This window comes from Symphalangus syndactylus, chromosome 22 (assembly GCF_028878055.3).
Source record: "Symphalangus syndactylus isolate Jambi chromosome 22, NHGRI_mSymSyn1-v2.1_pri, whole genome shotgun sequence".
NCBI lineage: Eukaryota > Metazoa > Chordata > Mammalia > Primates > Hylobatidae > Symphalangus > Symphalangus syndactylus.
Genome location: NC_072444.2, coordinates 52,826,501 through 52,846,283, shown reverse-complemented (window position 1 = coordinate 52,846,283; position 19,783 = coordinate 52,826,501). Strand labels below are relative to the sequence as shown.

The window sequence follows — 19,783 nt, the reverse complement described above, 5'->3', positions numbered from 1 at the left end:
TTCTGAGGTTTTGTGCAACAAAAACTGCCTGAATTGAGATCAGTGCTGAAATAGAATGAGAGCATTGATATGAACATGGTTTACAAACTTTTAAGGGCTATGAAGATCATTCCAAAGGAGTGCAGGAACAAAGAGAGAATTGTGTCAACAAAATCTGGCACATGGCAGGATTCCACTCACTTTCCATAAACTTTGAAGGAAGAAGTAGCTAATTGAAGTTTCATTCACTAGAAACTAATATAGAGAATTTACAATAACTTCTCCTGGATGGAAAGTAAGAGCCATCGTGTATATATTAAACAAGAGAAGCATTTGATCCCTTATCTTCCTAGTTAACATTGATCTTTAACACTGATTATGTTATAGTCTTCCTAATACAAAAACTGCCTGATGTGTGATACCATGTGCCTTAACACTTGGGAGGATAATGAACGTGGGAGCCCACAGGCCGGTTAGGGCATGAGTGGTCCAAAAAACCCCAGGGCCTTATGAACAGTTTATAGTTCATAACTGTGTGTCTCTAGGTTTGACTTCTCTTGGTTTGAATCTTGCCTGAATATAGTCAGATTTTCAGATAAGCTTTGTGATTATAGAGGTTTTCCTAGGTGACAGATGGTGGTGGAAAGGAAGTACATGCAAAAGGGTCTCTTTTTTTTTTTTTTTTTGAGATGGAGTCTCGCTCTGTTGCCCAGGCTGGAGTGCAGTGGCGTGATCTCAGCTCACTGCAACCTCTGCCTCCCTGGTTCAAGCGATTTACCTGCTTCAGCCTCATGAGTAGCTGGGACTACAAGCACACACTACCACGCCCAGCTAATTTTTGTATTTTTAGTAGAGACAGGGTTTTACCATGTTGGCCAGGCTGGTCTCAAACTCCTGACCTCAAGTGATCCACCGCCTCAGCCTCCCCAAGTGCTGGGATTATAGTTGTATTTTTATATCAACAAATTATCTCCTGTCTCCATAAAGCTCATCAAAGCTTTTTTCTTATCTGTGTGCTCTGCTACCCCATCCCCCTTTCTATTTGTATTAGGAAGACTATCACATAATCAGTGTTCAAGATGAATGTTAACTAGGAAGATAAGGGATCAAATGCTTCTCTTGTCTAACATGTACATGATGGATCTTACTTTCCATGCAGGAGAAATTATTGTAAATTCTCTATTAGTTTCTAGTGAATGAAACTTCAGATTCAATTAGCTACTTCTTCCTTCGAAGTTTGTGGAAAATGAGTGGAATCCTGCCATGTGCCAGTCTTTGTTGACACAATTCTCTTCTTGTTCCTGCCTTCCTCTGGAAGGATCTTTGTAGCCCTTAAAAGTTTATAAATCACATTCATATCAATGCTTTCATTCTATTTCACCACTGATCTCAATTCTAGCTGCCTGACTTAATGAGCTTGGCCATCCATCAGCCTGGGTATATGTCTGGCCTGGCTAGTTGCTGAGTGACCTTAATTGAGTTACTTAAATTCTCTGAACTTCTGTTGCTTTATTTCTAATGGGGTTAAACAGTACATAGCCAGAAGGGTTGTTGTATTAACAGCACCCAGCACAGTGTGTGGCATACAATCACACCGAAGAAGTGTTAGCATCTTCCTTCCTTTTGGTCTCCCATCCCTGCCTTTACTTCATTAGTTTAAACTCAACTCTCCCTCCTCCTTTGAAGCCACCGCACGTGTTGTCTCTCCCATTTATTTGGCAGCCAATTGGCCTTCCATATCTCGGACTCCACATCCAGGATTTCAACTGTGAATCAAAAATATTCGAGAAAACAATACAATGAAAATAACAACCCAACAATAAAACATACAATATAATAAATCTTTACATAGCATTTGCATTGCATTAAGTATTATAGGTGTTCTAAAAATGATTTAAAGTATATGGGAGGTTGTGTGTAGGTTATATGCAAATATTACATCATATTATATAAGGTACTTGAGAATCTGTTTATTTGGGTAGCCTCAGGGGTTCCTGGAAACAATCCCTCTGAATACTGAGGGATGACTGTATTAGCACATAACAGTTTTGATATTACATCTTCTATTATTCATTCCAAATTGTATTTACATTTATTTTTTGGCAATATTTATTGAGCACCTGTTCTATGCCTAGTGCTAGGCGTTAAGGTTAGAACAGTAGATAGACCCAGTCTCTGCTCTGAGCTTCCCAGATAGATTGCTTACTCCCTGAGAGCAGAAGCACTCTAACTCCTTTAACCTCAATTAATTAGGACTGTTTATGTTGTAAGTTATAGAAAACCTTAGCTGGGCATGGTGGCTCACGCCTGTAATCTCAGCACTTTGGGAGGCCGAGGCAGGTGACGCCCTGAGGTCAGGTGTTCGAGAGCAGCCTGGCCAACATGGCAAGACCCGTTGTCTACTAAAAATACAAAAATTAGTGGGGCGTGGTGGCAGGCACCTGTAATCCCAGCTACTCAGGAGGCTGAGGCAGGATAATTGCTTGAACCCGGGAGGTGGGGGTTGTAGTGAGCCGAGATCGTACCACTGCATTCCAGCCTGAGCAACAGAGCAAGACTCTGACTCAAAAAAAAAAAAAAAAAAAAAAAAGGAAAACAAGAAAAAAAAAGGAAAGAAAAGGAAACCCAACTCAAACAGGCTTCATCAATAAAGATCACCTAGTGGCACCCAGATGGAAGGCACATAGGCATGGAACTGTGGCTATGCAGGTTGATTAGGGTGATATTCCTCCTGTTTGATTTATCTATCTGTCCCTTTCAGGATTTTTGCAACGGTTTAATACCACTAGTGCTATTAGCAATATTTTCTTAAAGTGATTTACTGTTTTCCTAAATAAACTTACTTTAAAAATAAACTTTAAATCAATACTCTAAAGGAAAACAAATATCCCTGCCATAGGAGGTAATGACAAAATAAGTACAATGACAAAAATAAGTACAATAAAAATGATCAAATTCTGACCAATGTTGTTGGCCCAAGCCCCTGAGTCTGAGGCCAGCTTGTTCTTTATTGAAAAGGGAAATTAGAAAGAGTTGGAGTGGTGTTTTTAACCACCAAATTAGCATCAAACTAGGACTTTCTCTTTGATATAATCAGAATTGAAAAAATATTTTCTCAACATAAGATTCAACGATGTTTAATATAATGTCCAAGCTCTACCTAAATTTCACTGCAGGTGAATTATATCCATTCCATATAAAGGCACATACCATGTAATGAGAGCGTAGTTAGACCGCTAGGATTCATGCTAAGGGCCAAAGTGATATGAGCTGCCCATGGTGAGGTGAATTTCATTGGCAGGGGCTGCTTGAAGGAGTAGACCATGGGGCAGACATGAGGCGGGCAGTAGGGATGGGCTTGATGAGAAAAGAAGACAGAAGATACTCAGGGATGATGTCTCCAGGGCTTGGAAACCAGAAATTAGGTTCTGAGGGGGAAGGAGGTACTTAGAGGTGTCTCAAAGAGAATCTCTAACATAGTAAAATAACTGAAGCCAGGCCCAATGAAGAGGCCAAAAGATAACTGGGGCAATTACATTGCCTAAAACATAATGGCCTCTAAATCATAGTAAAATAGTGGGCAGAGGGTAGGAGTCATGGGTCACTGGCCTAGGATTCCGAAAAGCTGTGAGCAATCTGTTGTGATTTCTCACTGCCTAGGCAGATGCACACATTAAGTTAGAGATTTCAAGTTCAAATACCTGCATGTGTCAGGCAGGTAATAGGAACAACTAGTTTGCATGGGTGTAAGATAATAGGGGGTAGTGGGGGTTGGGGCAGAACACACACCACACTTAAAGACACTCAGATTCCGTGAAAGCAAACTAAAAGAAAACTCGACGTGCCAAACAAGCTGCATCCAAGAACCCCGCCCCCGCGCCTCCCCGCCCCCATGTAGTTAGACTCTGGCCTGGATTATTTCTGTGTGTTCCCACATATTGGAGTCACTACTCAAGATCCAGATCTTGAGTTGTGTTGGTTCTGGTCTTCCAGAAAGCGGACCCTAAGACATGATTAGACTTGTGGGAGAGTTACTGGGGGAAATGCCTGTGAAGGAAAAAGGAGAGGAAGCCAGAATGGCAGGGAGAGCTTTTAAATAGAGGTACAGGTGTAACACCTGGGAAATGGAGCAGGGGAAGAGAGAGTGTATAGGTGCATCTCAGGCTGCAGGAAGGTCTCAGGCCATCGAGGAGTCCTCAAGCCAAAGATGTTTTCAAAGCAGCCCATGTCTGCGGGAGCGGGCAAGCCTCTTAATATCCCTGCTGCCATCAGTCGCTGGCTGGGAGCAGCAGGGCAAGGGTAGTGTGAACTCAAGGATGGATCAGGAAGGCAGCAGCTGGAGCTGTCAATCATACCTCCAGAGCAGGAGATCCGAGTGGTGCCTTTCATAACCACAGCATGGCTGAGGGGGATCTGATGCCCTCCACCCCGGGTCCCTTGGTAGCAGGCTTCTTGGCTACTATTCACCTTCTGTGCTGGGGAGAAAGATCCAACCTTCCTGTCTCCTTTGCGATCCTCCATCCCAAATAAGGAGAATGATTGGATCTTGGAAATCCACAAATGATAAATGTCCATTATCAAAAGAACTCTGTGAATTGATATTGTAACCCTTCTCATTAAGAAAAGAAGTTTCTTAGCCAAAAATGTTTGGGAAACACCTATTTTTAAACAAACATTAAATAGATTTCCAGGATTTCCCAGAGCTGTTACTAGGCTGATGTATATCTTGAGTCTCCATGAGCATGAAACAGTATGTACAGTTTGTCACATTTATTTGACCATTGACACACACTCCCAAACTCCAGTTTTTTATTACATTTTAATAGAGCATCTTGCAAGATGCATTTCAATGTGCTGTACATGCTGTACATCTTCTGTTTGTCCCTCCAGATCCACTCACCATCTTTCTCCTTTTCCTCTGTGCCCTAGAGGATGAGCTTCATGAACAAGGTCTTGACCCTCTTTTACCCTTTATTAGCTTTGCCCAGTAGAACTTTTACTGATGATGAACATGTCCTATGTCTACCCTGTCTAGGATGGCAGCCACTAGCCACCAGTTATTAAGCACTGAGGAACTAAATTTTTAATGTTATTTAATTTTGATTAACTTAAATAGCTAAATGTGACTAGTGGCTCTCTTACTGGGCAGCACAGTTCTGGCTTCTGGTTGGGTCTGGCCAGTAAGAAGCAACAGGAGAATCCTGGAGAGGAGAAGGAGGGTGAAGAAGGTTATTTATTTCCCTGGGACCTCTCCCTGTGTGGTTACCATGGGTCATCATGTCCTCTGCAAAGGCCTCAGCTCTTGTCAGACATCCCTTGCCATACAGCCACTCTCTTGCCAGATTCAGCAGAGACTTCCTTCTCCTGGCCTTTGAGGACGAGGGGTGGTCAATGCAACCTAATGCTGGTGGCTACTGTGCCAGCCTTGTAGGTTTGCCTACCCTAGCCGGCCCACACAATTGCAAATGGTCCTGTTAAAATTCTGCTCAGTTACTTGGGTTGAGAATATCATCTGTTTCCTACCAGAACCCTGCCTAGTCTAAAGCAGTGAAGTAAAACTTGTTTTTAATTTTGAAAACTATTTTCATGTAGTAATAGTGAAAACATCAGAAAGGACTTATGACAAGAATTACCAATCTTTTTCCCTAAACACTCTTTGTCCATCCTCCCAATCAATGCCTAGAGGCAAAAACTTTTAATTCTCTTCAGTTTTACCTTTGATGGTTACCGCCATACCTCAAAATAATACACTAAGGCCACTCTTAGTGCTATGTCAACTGGAGACATTATCCATTTCTCCTGATGGGCTAGATGAGGATTTACCTCACTTGCACCACCCCTACCTTCCCTTCCTCTCTCCTCCCAATTTTTGATAGCTATATTAGTATTTTAAACTTCCTATACTGCTTACCACATACATTTAAAGAGTAGATATAAACTACTGTTTCTTGTCCTGTTGCTTTCAAATGCATCTCTTGACCCCCCATTTTGCAAAATGAAGGTATTTCCTTCCCAACCTTTTTTCTTCCCTTTTCACCTCCGTGTCTCTTTTTTTTTTTTTTTTTTTTTTTGAGACGGAGTCTCGCGCTCTCACCCAGGCGCGATCTCGGCTCACTGCAAGCTCCGCCTCCGGGGTTCACGCCATTCTGCTGCCTCAGCCTCTCCGAGGAGCTGGGACTACAGGCGCCCGCCACCACGCCCGGCTAATTTTTTGTATTTTTAGTAGAGACGGGGTTTCACCGTGGTCTCCATCTCCTCACCTCGTGATCCGCCCGCCTCGGCCTCCCAAAGTGCTGGGATTACAAGCGTGAGCCACCGCGCCCGGCCTCGCCTCCATGTTTCTGTTAAGGTAAACGTTAATTTTTTACACGGTGAGTGTGGAGAACATGTACATTTTGTTTTGTAGCCACTCAGTTTTCTGTGCTGTGTCTGTGAGAGTTTCTGAAAATTAAGAGCCAGAAATGAACATCTATGTTAGGTTGATATTGTTTAGTACAGGACTAAGTAGCCTGCGTTTTCTTTTCTCCAGGCCTAATAATATCACAATCCCTTTGCTAGTCAAAGAGAACATTTCTAGCATCAGGGCCAAATGTACTTCCCCCCACTCCTCTAATTGCTCAAAATTATACCATATTTTAGTTCTTCCTAAAGAACTAAAGATCTTTTGTTCTTTCTTTCTATTTATTTATTTATTTTAAGTTTTAGATTCATGGGGGTATATGTGCAGGTTTGTTATATGAGTATATTGTGTAATGGTGAGTTTTGGGCTTCTTATGAACACTTCACCCAAATAGTGAACATTGTAACCAATAGGTAATTTTTTAACCCTCACCTCTCTCTCCCTCCCCCATTTTGGAGTCCCCAGTGTCTATTTTTTTTTTTTTTGAGATGGAGTCTCACTCTGTTGGCCAGGCTGCAATGCAGTTGTGCGATCTCAGCTCACTGCAACCTCTGCCTCCCAGCTTCAAGTGATTCTCCTGTCTCAGCCTCCTGAGTAGCTGGGATTACAGGCACCTGCCACCAAGGCTAGCTAATTTTTATATTTTTAGGAGAGAGGGGTTTCACCATGTTGGCCAGGCTGGTCTCGAACTCCTGACCTCAAGTGATCTGCCTGCCTCAGCCTCCCAAAATGCTGGTATTACAGGTAATGTCTATTATTTTAGTCTTTATACCCTCGTGTACCCATTGTTTAGCTCCCACTTACAAGCGAGAATATGCGGTATCTGATTTTCTGTTTCTGAGTTTGTTCACTTAGAATAATGGCCCCCAGCTCCATCCACTTTGGTTCAAAAGACATGATTTCGTTCTTTTTATGGCTGCATAGTATTCTATGGTGTACATACACTGCGTTTTCTTTATCTAATTATCTGTTGCCGATTAGGTTGGTTCCATCGTTTTGCTATTGTGACTAGTGCTGCAATAAACATGACTACAGGTGTCTTTTTGATATAACAATTTATCTTCCTTTGGTATTCTATTTATATAATAATGCTCTTGTACAGATTTTATTTCCATGAGTTTTGATTCTTTCCATATTTTCTTGTAGAAGAAAGAACATACATCTGTCTGACTATATTCCAAATATCAACCAGCTCTGTAGAAATTTTATTAATTTCTTAGACTTGTTCTCCTTAAGACAATCTTCTTGAAACTCAGTAGTTTTCTATAATTGCTTTCAAGACTTTCAGTAGACTTCCTATCCAGGGAATTCTTTTCATCGACATTCTGGTTGACTGTACACTTTTCTATAATTCATAGTTCTCTCTTTCTTGGTTTTTGCTAATTTTTCCCTCCCACCTCCTTTTGAGGGAGTACGTCCTCAGGTAAATTTATAGGTATAGATATAGATATAGATATAGATTTTTTTTTTTTTGAGACAGGATCTTGTTTTGTCACCCAGGCTGGAGTGCAGTGGCACAATCTCGGCTCACTGCAGCCTCAAGCTCTCAGGCCCAAGCAGTCCTCCTACCTCAGCCTCTTAAGTAGCTAGGACTACAGGCATGCACCACTGTGTCCAGCTAATTTTCTTATTTTTTTAGAGACGGGGGTCTCACTATATTGCCCAGGCTTGTCTTGAACCTTGGGCTCAAGTGATTGTCCCATCTTGGCCCTCCAAGTTGCTGGGATTATAGGCATTAGCTATCATGCCTAGCCCAGGTAAATTCTTTAGAAAATGTATGGGTGAGGTAAATATTCTGAACCCTTGATTGTCTGAAAATTATGTTTTTTGTTTTCTTATTTTCTGGTTCTTTCTCTCTCTCTCTTTCTTTCTTTCTCTCTTTCTTTTTCTTCCTTTCTTCCTTCTTTCTTTTTTGCAGCCATAAGATGTTGAAGATGTATTTTTCTCATTCTTAAGCTGGATATAGAACTCTAGGTCCAAAATAATTTTACTTTCATATTTTGAAGCCTGTATTCTAGTGTCTTCTAGCATACTTCATTGCTAGTGAGAAGTCCAGTCCAGTTAGATTCAAATTTCTTTACAGTTACCTGTTTATTTCCCCATGGGCATCCAGTATCTCAGGGGTGCTATCTTGGGTGATTTGCTATTTAACCATGGCATGGCAAGGTCTTAGCCTTCTTTTAATTAATTCTGATCAATATTTGTGTTTCTCTTCAGCCCCTGGAATTATGTTAATTGTTACTTTGCTAAATTCCTTCCCTAATTTCTCTCTTACTGCTTTCTGAACGTCTCTGAAATAGCTATTGAAACTCTCACACAAAGTTGTAGGCTGTGAATAAAAAACCACAAGGCCGGGCGCGGTGGCTCACGCTTGTAATCCCAGCACTTTGGGAGGCCGAGGCGGGCGGATCACAAGGTCAGGAGATCGAGACCACGGTGAAACCCCGTCTCTACTAAAAAAATACAAAAAATTAGCCGGGCGTGGTGGTGGGCGCCTGTAGTCCCAGCTACTCGGGGAGGCTGAGGCAGGAGAATGGCGTGAACCCGGGACGCGGAGCTTGCAGTGAGCCGAGATTGCGCCACTGCACTCCAGCCTGGGCGAAAGAGCAAGACTCCGTCTCAAAAAAAAAAAAAAAAAAAACCACAAGAAAGGATCTCCTTTTTTTATTTTTAAATTTTACTTTAAGTTCTGGGATACATGTGCAGAACATACAGGTTTGTTACATAGGTATACATGTGCCATGGTGGTTTGCTGTACCTATCAACCCATCATCTAGGTTTTAAGCCCTGCATGCATTAGGTATTTGTCCTAATGCTCTCCTTCCTCTTGCCCCCAACCCCATGACAGGCCCTGGTGTGTGATGTTCCCCTCCCTGTGTCCAGGTATTCTCATTGTTCAACTCTCACTTATGAGTGAGAACATGTGATGTTTGGTTTTCTGTTCTTGTGGGGGGATCTCCTTTTTTTTTTTTGGTGAGTAATGGCAGCATCATTTGAAGTGTCTTCTTTCCCAAGGTGTGCACTATAAAAGGGATGACGCTCAAGTCGATGTACAAAATGAGCCTCACTGTTTTATAATCACCCAGCATGCATTACCTTTTTTGCTGTTTATAAAAATTATCACTGTGAGGTAGATAATGAAAGTTGTCATTAACAGTACCTACTCTGTAAAGCCAGTAACTTTACATATATGATTTATTGTGTTTTCTTATAACCTCCACTTTTAGATGAATAAACTGTGGCTCAGAAATTACAAAAAATGTCTAAGATACTAAGCTAGGAAATGGCAGAGCTTAAGTGCAATAGCAGGTCTATCAAACCCCAATGCTGAGCTCTTTTCACTGCACAATCCTTTTTGGACAAGTACTACTTCCTTTTATTTGTGAGGAAACTGAGCTCCAGCAAGGTAAGGCATCGACCAGGGTGATAAACTCAGTGATCTCCTTCCTGGTCCCCAACTATTGCTCCAAACTTTCTCCTCCTTCCTATTTTCTGACAAAATCTTTCTAGGCCGCGGTGGTCTCCACAGATGATGCCTATCTGTCTGTGTGTGTGGCAGGCACAGCTCTCATGCATGCTGTTGGATGAGGATGCATAGTCATCTGCATGCCTGTCCCTTGCTCAATGCAGCCTCTGGCAGGAAGGTAAGAAGTAGGAGCTCCAGGGCCGTGCTTGTGCAGGGAGCCCTTGGTGTCCTTGTGTCCTGGCTTTTACCATGTTCTTATATTTCTTGGTCCTATTCTAACGCGAGTTGTCCATTTAAGCCTCTGACTCTAGATTTTCTCTTTCGCTTCTGAGTTAGACTTTCTTTCTTCCTACTGAAGCCCAGAAGGGACAAAGTCTCTTGGTCTTTTCCTCTTTTTGGAGATTTGTTCATCCCGTTGGGGCTGTCAAAACTTTAAGCAAGTGGAATGTGGAGGCAGAGCTTTCTCCCACCAAAGACTGTGGTTCAACCAGTCTGGTTCGTGAAAAGTGAGGCATAAGATGACACCCAAGGGGATACATCTGATAAGGGAGGGGACAAAGGTCCAGAAAAAATGATTCCAGGCACGTACGAATGTTTTATGTGTGGGTGTGTGCATGCATCAGGGGTGCTGGTAGCTTTAATAGAGAACCTAAGACTGGCAAATAAATGCTGACCAAAGTCCCCAGTTGTGTAAAAGTCATGCCTGTTTCCACAGGTAGCCTTCACATGCCCTGGATAACAGGTCTGGATGACCCAAGAAAATGAGAACAGGAGGGCCTGGCTACACCTGACATTACTGCAGGGGCATGCTGGAACCTTGGCCCTTGGGCATAGGTCAACCAAAACGTACTACAAAACACAGCTGATTTGTGAACTTGAGGCTCTTTATAGACTGCCCTATTTGATTCCCATTTGTTCCAGAAGGGAGCATAGGCAGCCCTCAGATAGATGCTTATTGTGAACACCAGTCGTGTCACAGAAAGGGAGTGAAGCCAGTTGGCACTGTCAGATGTCTGTGAAAGTCCCAGGCAGTGCCTGGCTAGTGTTCAGTAAGGGTTTGTTACACACAGAAACTAGCTGTGGCAGGAGATTATACATCTGTATAAATATTGAAATATATCTATGTCTTTCTGTGTGATCAGATCGTGCATAAAGGGATTACGATCAGCTGTAGATGTGTGGTTTTCCCTGATGGACTGTGGATCCATTCTCTTATCTATGACTCACATCCCTGTCCTTTAACACAGCAAAAGGTCTCAGGCTTCATTTTTCTATAAAAGGTTTGCTTATCCCAGCACTTTGGGAGGCAGAGGCAGATGGATCATGAGGTCAGGAGTTCAAGACCAGCCTGACCAACATGGTGAAACCCCGTCTCTCCTAAAAATACAAAAATTAGCCAGGCATGATGGCACGTGCCTGTAATCCCAGATACTCAGGAGGCTGAGACAGGAGAATTGCTTGAACCTGGGAGGTGGAGGTTACAGTGAGCCGAGGTGATGCCATTGCACTCCAGCCTGGGTGACAGAGCGAGACTGCATCTCAAAAAAACAAACAAACAAACAAATGGTTTACTTAGCTGAGCTGTGGATATTGTCTAAATGCTTACTTTATTACGTTGTGTTATGATCTGTTTATCATGTTGAGACATGTGGTTTGAGAACCTTCGTTGTGGAAGGTTTGAATTTTTAAATGAAGAATTAAGAGTTTCTCCCTAGGTTATGTGGGCCATGACATATTTCTGGGTGAGGAAACAGCATGATGAAAGCCATCCTTGGAAACTAGCTTCCTACATTTCTTATCCTTAAAAGGCGTTCTGATCCCTGTGGCTGACTTTTGCCCCCTGCCTTGGTCTTGGACATTTGGTCTTAGTTTTTGCTTATTACTGTATTAGTTGCCTAGGGCTGCTGTAACAAACAACCACAAACTGGATAGCTTAAAGCAACAGGAAATTATTCTTTCGCAGTTCTGGAGGCCATAAATACAAAGTCAAGGTGTCTGCAGGGCCATGTTCTCTCTTAAGGCTCTAGGAATCCTTCTTTGCCTCTTCCTAGTTTCTGGTTGCTGGCTGGCAATTCTTGGCAATCCTTAGCTTGTAGCTGTGTCATTGCAATTTCTGATTCTGTCTTCACATGTCTGTCTTCAATTATGTTTATGTGTTCATGTGGATTTCTTATAAGGGCACCAGTCACTGTATATAGGGCCCACTCTACTCCAGTATGACTTCGTCTTAACTAATTACATTTATGATGATCCTACTTTTAAATAAGGTCACATGCTGAGGTTCTAGGTGAACATGAATTTTGGAGGGACATCATTCAACCCAGCACACTTACAGGTCTCTGGACTATGTATCTATTACTTTTTGTAGGGACCCATATCTCTGCTCCCTAACTCAGGTTTTGCAAGAATAAAGTCTTACAGAAGTACATCCCCCAGTCTGAAATCTGGAGGAGTTCAGAATTTGAGTAACTGGGTCTGTCCCTGGTATTGCTATAATTAGGTTACCTTTATTCCTTTATGAATCATTAACTTTGAAAACTGCTGGTTCTATCTGTGACAACCAGTGATACATCATCTTTAATCAGTCTGTACCACCACAAAAAAAAAATGTTGCTTAAGTCCTAATTTATTGCTCCACGACACAAATGGTGCATCTCTTACAAACTCACCCAATTTTAAGGATGATTTCTGGGCTGCTTAAAAAGGCTTCTACTGCCAGCTTTTGGAAAGTCTTGCTTTAGAGATTATTATTTTCTGTTTCAGGACAAATCCATGAATTTGGCCTATTCATGTTAGCTATAGTGAGATAATGCATCTCTTGTCCATAAAACTTGAATACCCTGGTGTCATAAGTGATTTTTCTGAAGTTAATTTTTCCCATACTTTGAGTTATCAGTTTCTGACGTGCTGGTGTGCATTTCAGTTGAGGTTTTATTACATTGTGTTGGCAGCACATTATGTTTTTTACACATGGATTTGATTGAGAAATGAAACTGGAATAAGAATGAGGTAGCAGCAGCATCTGCTGCAAGACTCAACTATTGCTGTTGTCAATCAGCCTGATTGATTAAATATGGTGATACACATTTTTATTAAAATGAAATACTTCTTTAGAAAAAAGACCATTATGCCAATAAATTATATGATTTTCCTGAAGAATGTGTCTGAGGAAATGGTCTGTTGGTGGAGCACAATAACTCTAGATAGCTGTGACAAACAGGAGAGTTCAGATCAGATTTGGCTGATTTTGCAAATGGAATTTGTTTTTGTTTTTGTTGTTGTTTGTTTTTTGCATATGGAAGAAGTGAACCAGCATTTTGAGAGACTAAACCGTGTGGGAGGGTTGGAGTTTTACTGGATCCCCAAACATTGTCCCTTAATTTCTTGATATCCTGTGGTCTACTTGGTTTTAAGTCATCTGGTGTCACCCAGACCTTCTTTGAAATAAGAGAAAACATCCCAATAAACTGAAGTTTCATTGCTTTCATTTTTAACTCAAACCCATTTTAGTTAGCTGACATTTTACAGATCTGGAAAACTGAAATCCAGAGATGAGAACAGGGATTCTTGAGAATAAGAGTGGATGGATTATTTCACTGACGTGGATCAGTACCCAGCAAACATTATCCCTGTCTGCAAAACTCTGAAATTTGTAGGAACTTCAAAGAGGAGGTGGTGAGAAGTCAAGTATTTGATCATTATGAGCCCAAAGAGGTAAAACAGAAAATCTGGACTGCTTCTTGGAGGGAAAAACCAATGACTTCATTGGTCCTGTTCAATTTTAATTTGGATGATTTTTAGTCTTGTTGTGGTCACTCTGGTCTGATTGGCTGCGGCTGAGTCTTCTCAGAGTGTTGATGATTCACGTTGGCTCAGGTCAGCCAAAATTCCAGGGACACCCCCCGCTCCAGCCGAAAAAAATGTCTCCTGTTAGAATCCATCAAGGACGGTAACCCAAAAAGGTGTTGCGTTGATGTAAAATGCAGAGTTTCAAAAGAGGACTTTTCAAGCAAGTAAGTGGGCAATAAGAAGGGAAAAGCATTTTAGAGTAATTCTTTCAGCACACAGAATGCTTCTACCGCAGGACTTGTGTCAAGACTCGTCTTGTAGGATTGAGATATTTTCAGCTGTATCTAATTTAAGTTTCAGCTTTTCCTTACAGATGGATTGCTCCTGAAACAATCTTTCTCACTGCCCTCCCCATCCCTGTCTTCTAAAGCCTGTTTGTAGATTTGGGGATTGCTAGCAGATTTTAAGAAGAGCCAGAAATCTCTGAAATACCATACAGCTGAAAGCCAAAACCAGGAACATTTGAGAACTTGATTTAATTTTTTTTGAGGGGTGGTCTCAAGCGCTCAGCCAGATTTCTTCTCTGGACTCAGCCATGAAGGTTGAAAACTCCACAGAGATTTGCAGGTTTAAAGTTGGAGCTTCCTGTAGTATACAAAGGCTTCCTTTCAGGGGATGACCTTTTCTTTTTATTCATTTTCTTCTTGGCATCTTGTCAATGCCAGACGTGTGAACAGGGCCCACTAGATGAATGGCAGGAGCAGAATATTCCGCACACAGTCATCCTCGTTTTCCAGCCAGGAGTCTAGAGTTGTGCTGTCATTGGAGATCAGGAAAAGGTAGAGCATCAGTACTAGATGGGCAGTATGCAGGCAGACATGTGGGCAAAAAGCAAACCAAAGTTCAGGAGTCCTGCAAGGCATGCAAGTTGGGTCAGACTTCATCAATCCAAACACTTCTGGGACATGATTCAAGACAAAAAGTCTAGTGGGTAAGAGCATGAGTCAGTCCCACCTCTAATGCAAGTTCTAATTCAATATCTCTACCTTTGTGCAAATAGCTTAATCTTTCTATGTATTACTTTCTTCATTGGTAGTGGAGATTATGCATCTTACAGAGTTATTGGGAAGATACAGTGAAGTAATGCTCTCTTCTCATCAAAATTCCTACCCTACGAGTAGCCAGTATTCTGACTTCTAGCAGCAGAGGTTAAATTTGTTTGCTTTTGCGCTGTATGTAAATATAACCATGTACCACATGCTCCTTTGTGTCTGGCTTCTTTCAGTCAGCATTTGTTTATGAGGTTCATTCATACTAAGTCCTGTACATGGAGTTCATTTACTCTCACTTCCTGTAGTATTTCATCATGTGACCACATCACTATGTTCATTGTTGGAGGATATTCAGGTTGTTTTCCATTTAGGGATGTTGTGAATAGTGCTTCTGTGAACATCCTTGGACATGTCTCTTCATGGACCTGTGTAGTTTTTTCTCTTGAGCATATCTCTAAGAATGGCATTGCTGGATCAGCTATGGAAGATGTTGTCAGTTTTTCAAAAGTGATGACCAGTTTACTCTCCCAGTAATGTTTGTGAATTCCAGTTGCTCTACATCTTCCCCATCACTTGATGTTACCTCTGTTGTTTTAATCTTTCTAGTAGTTCTAGTATATTGCACTATGGATTTAAATTTATACTTCCTTGGTGACAAATAGAATTGGCCATATTTTTTGCTTGGAAATCTGCAGCTCAGAAAAGCTAAAGTTCTCTCCAAAGACATACAACCAGTAGGTAATCATAAATGGCGGTTCTTATGACACTCTATGCCAACACTGCTTTTGTAAACTGAGGTGTGGGTTTAGGCCATAATGATCAGTGTGGAGGAGGCAATTGTTCTTCACACTCTGTATCACCTCTTTGCATCTTGAGCAGTACTTTTCCATTCTGGGCCCTGCACTTTAAGAGGGATGTAGGTGAACAAGGGGATGTTCACCGGGGAATGATCAGGTCAGCAGTCAGGCCACTAGGGTCTGACCGTATGATCACCAACTTCAGAAGTGGGAGAAGACAAAGGGGAAAAATTGTTGTCTAATTTGTGGAGGACTACCTTCTGAAAGAGGGGACAGGCTAGTTCTGTGGGGTCCATGAGACAAAATAAAACCTACAGGAGTGAAGTTTACAGGATGGCAAAGTTCAGCCCTTTGCTATCACACTCTTGGTCTGGGGTCGGCCTAGACAATAAAACCAGGGCAGCTTCCCTGGAAGGCCACAAAATCCTCTCATGCTCATCTAATTTGCATAGATTCATTAGGTTCTGTAAATAGTGGTTATCTGAGAATACAAATGTCACTCACTTTATAATGTTATCCCTTCCAGTAAATATTTATGGAAACCTCTCAAGACGCAGGGCCTAGACCTGAGTTGCTCACAAAGGACAGACATAGTTATAACTAGAGGTCTCCACCTATTCACTGATGAATTCCTGCAAAATTAGGACTTGCAAAACAGAACTAATTGGGGCCAGAACAGGCAATCAAACAAGGATAGTTTAAGAAAACCTCTTCTTATGCTCGGTGGACTCAGGGTGAGTGAGAGATGCTGATAGCCAGGAGTCAGGCGAAGGTTGCACAAGGCTAAGGAAGTTTGAGAGGCCTCTGAAAGGTCAGAGGGAAAAATCTGATTTCAAAGGAAGGGATGGCTAAGCAATGGCTATTGGAAAGGAGCAGGAAGGGCAGGCCAGGCAAAAAACGGAGAAGAGGCCTGATATTTTCTAGAGGCAGAAAAGAATTAGGTTCAAACGCAAGGGAGATGAAGTCCTTGAGGAAGAGTGCCACAGGATGAAGGAAGTGTGAGCAAAGGGGATGGAGGGAGAGAATAAGGAACAAAGGATGGGAATTATTTCAAGGGATCTGAAAATCCATTTATACATCAAATATTGTCTGTATGCTTAATATATAATGTCACACAGATATTTATGCTAGTTTTTAAATCTGTGCAGATGATGCTCTGGTTTATATATCTTAAAAATGTAATACAAGATTCATAGTTGATTTTGTCATGTGTTTTCTCAATCAGTGGATTATAAAAGTCCAGCTAACAACGTGTATGCCCAAGAGGAATTTTTTTGTCTTGAAAAATGAGGCTTATAGTTGCAACCATTGGTAATCATTAGTCTGGAATATGATTGTTGGTGTCAATCTACAGAGAATTGGAAATATACAGAATTAAGTAGGGGAAAGATAGATGAAGTCTGAAAGGGAATTTGGGTGTCTCACTTATCTCTTCCAGGGCTGAAAAGTATCCCGAGAGCTCATGTGATACCTTCGCCTCCTTCTGGCCAGGGTCAAATCCCATCCATCCAAGGCAGATGACAATCTATCTAGTTCTCTATCATTATTTGAATGTGTTTCCCAACTTCTTGTGTGTGGAAATCACTGCAGTGGATACCACGGAAATATAAAAATAAATAAAATATGTTCCTAGCTCCCTGAAAAGAGAAATGCAGCTATGTACCTGGATCCTTCATTTTGAAGTGAGTGTCCCTCTCTAGGACGTCTTTACTGAACCTGTGTTTGACCTTTGCGAGACTGTCATGGAGTGGTCTCAGGATTTACATTTACTTCTCTAGGGGAACCATGAAAAGACACTTGATGCTTAAAAGACAGGACAGACAAGAGGCTAGATTCTCTCTACACGCTGTTGTATTATTATCCGTAATATTATTCCAATACCAGTGGAGAAATGTAGTAAGGACACTGAAGGAGCTTAGCTAGAGTCACAACTATGAGAATGACAATGTCTTTCCCCATTCCCCCCCAGCACATGTGCACACACACATGCACACACGCATATACACACACATGGACACACATACATACACCTTGCAAATTATGCACTTTTAAAACAAGCTAATCAGTACTTGAATGGGCAAGCAATCAAACAACAACAAAAAGACATTTAAAGGAAAGCTCCTATTTTCTCTCTGACAGGACACACATTAACTAAACTTAGCAACAGCTGCTCTGGTGGGAAGATATTTCTCTTTGGGCTGTCAAGAAGTTTTTATTTCATTTTCCCCCATTCTCCCAGCATGTATCTAGAAAAATTTCTACATGATATCACTATTTCAGCATTAGAGAAGAAGGTTAGGGTAATGCAGGAAATATTCTCCATCACTTTCTGGATGGAATAAGGAGGTCATTTAACTTTTCTTATCAGCCTATGAACTCTGGGTACGGGAACACTACCATTCCAAAGAATAGCAGACCTGGAAAGAAATTTTCCAAAGGTAATAATCTTTGAGCTGAGCTTTGAAGAATAAAATCTGCCATACCTTCCATCACAGCCTGGTATATATTACTAGCTCAGTATATGGTTATTCACTGATTGAATTAATATGACCAAAAAAGACACACACATATGTATATTTAACAGAAAGATAGTGCCATGCATATATGAAAATAAAAGGGGAAGCATGAAGGATATTCAAGGTTGGTAGCAGGATTAGTGATACTTTGTACTGATTAAGCCAAGGAAGGTGAGAAGTTAAATTGGCCTCAGAGGATCAAAAGGCCATATGTGCTGGGATGGATCCAAAAGCTATTCCATGGAATTGAAAAGGGAGAAAGGTCTGTTGTTTGGGAAGAGTGAGAAAGACAGCCCAACTGGAGAGATGGTTTCTCGCTAAAGAGCAGTATGATATATTCAAAATAATTTATTAAATACTTACAACAAAAAATGAGATGACTCCTGTCCACAAGGAACTCCTAGTCCGATGTAAGAGATAAGCGCAAAAGCACACAAATTAGAATACAGGGGGATAAATGCTGAAATAGGATAGACATAACGTTTTATGAGCTTATGTAGAATGGCCACTAACCCCATCTGTCCTTAGGTAAGAAAAGGCTCCTCTAGAAGTCAGTCAAGCAGAGAATGTAAAATGGTTTTCCTGGCAGAGGAAATTGCATGTGTATAAGAGAGTACGATAAGTTATGGTAGAGTTTCTTAATTATGATCACATATTACAGCCAACTAGGGGACTTTAAAAATAACCAATCAACTTCTACTTCTGGCTATGATAAAATAGCTTCTATGAGAATATATTTCCCCTTGAGAACAACTATAAAAGCTTTATAAAAATAAAAAAGCAAACTACTCCTTGAAGGCTTTGGAGAATAACCAAAGCAGCCAGGCCTTGAGGGGCCATGATCCTGAAGAAAAGTTAAGCTCAATATTTTCTGGTGCTTTCATTTTTGAGGTATTGGCTGATTTACAAGCAGAACAAGGCCAAGAGTTTGAGAGAGAAGCAATGAATCAGAATTTTTGGCAATCTCATGGGCAAAATCTGGAGTTCAAGGCTACTAAGGCAGACGTGGACTCGGAAGATTAGGATCCCAGAGAAAAGAGAACCTCAGAGAAGTGACCCCTCTATTCTGCCTTGCTTTCACGTAAGGTATTTGCCAGTTTCTAAGTTGCATGGGCCAACATAAAGAGACTATAAGCAACAAAGCAACGCAGGACTTTCTGCAATCTCATGGTACTGCAGGGAGATGTAGAAATCAGTGGAGTTCAGGATACAATAAGTAAGAGGAACCCTGTAAAAACTAAGGCCTTCACTTGAGATGTCTAAAGGATATACCTCAGAATTAAGGGCAGACCTAGTATAGACGAGCCCTTACGAAAACCAAAATCAAGTCTTGAATCATCTCAATCATTGCTCAGGCAGGTGACTGTTTTTCAACTTTAACTGCCAGCCAGAAGAAAATTAAAATTTCTCTGGAGAAAGATAGCATCACCCAAATCTACAATTTCTTATACATAATGTTCAGCATTCGGTTAAAAATTGCTAAACATGCCAGAAAGGGAAGCAAGAGAAAGAAACAGACAATAGAAGCAGCCAATCTCAATCATTACTCAGGCAGGTGGATTTTTTTCTACTTTAACTGTCAGCCAGAAGAAAATTAAAATTTCTCTGGAGAAAGATAACATCACCCAAATCTACAATTTCTTATACATAATGTTCAGCATTCAGTTAAAAATCACTAGACATGCCAGAAAGAGAAGGAAGAGAAAGAAACACACAATAGAAGCAGCCCCACAGGCAATTCAGATACAAAGGTATTGGACACAGTCTTTAACTATAATTAATGT

At 41.2% G+C, this 19,783-nt stretch overlaps 1 long non-coding RNA gene across 1 annotated transcript in view; it reads left to right on the top strand.

Annotated features, from left to right (window-relative positions):
* The first annotated feature begins 5,497 nt into the window (after positions 1–5,497).
* Positions 5,498–19,783, top strand: part of LOC129472606 (uncharacterized) — a 187,514-nt gene continuing 173,228 nt past the window's right edge. Inside the window, exon 1 of the long non-coding RNA XR_010118849.1 lies at positions 5,498–6,328. This is a non-coding gene — a long non-coding RNA (uncharacterized lncRNA). The remainder of the gene's footprint in view (positions 6,329–19,783) is intronic.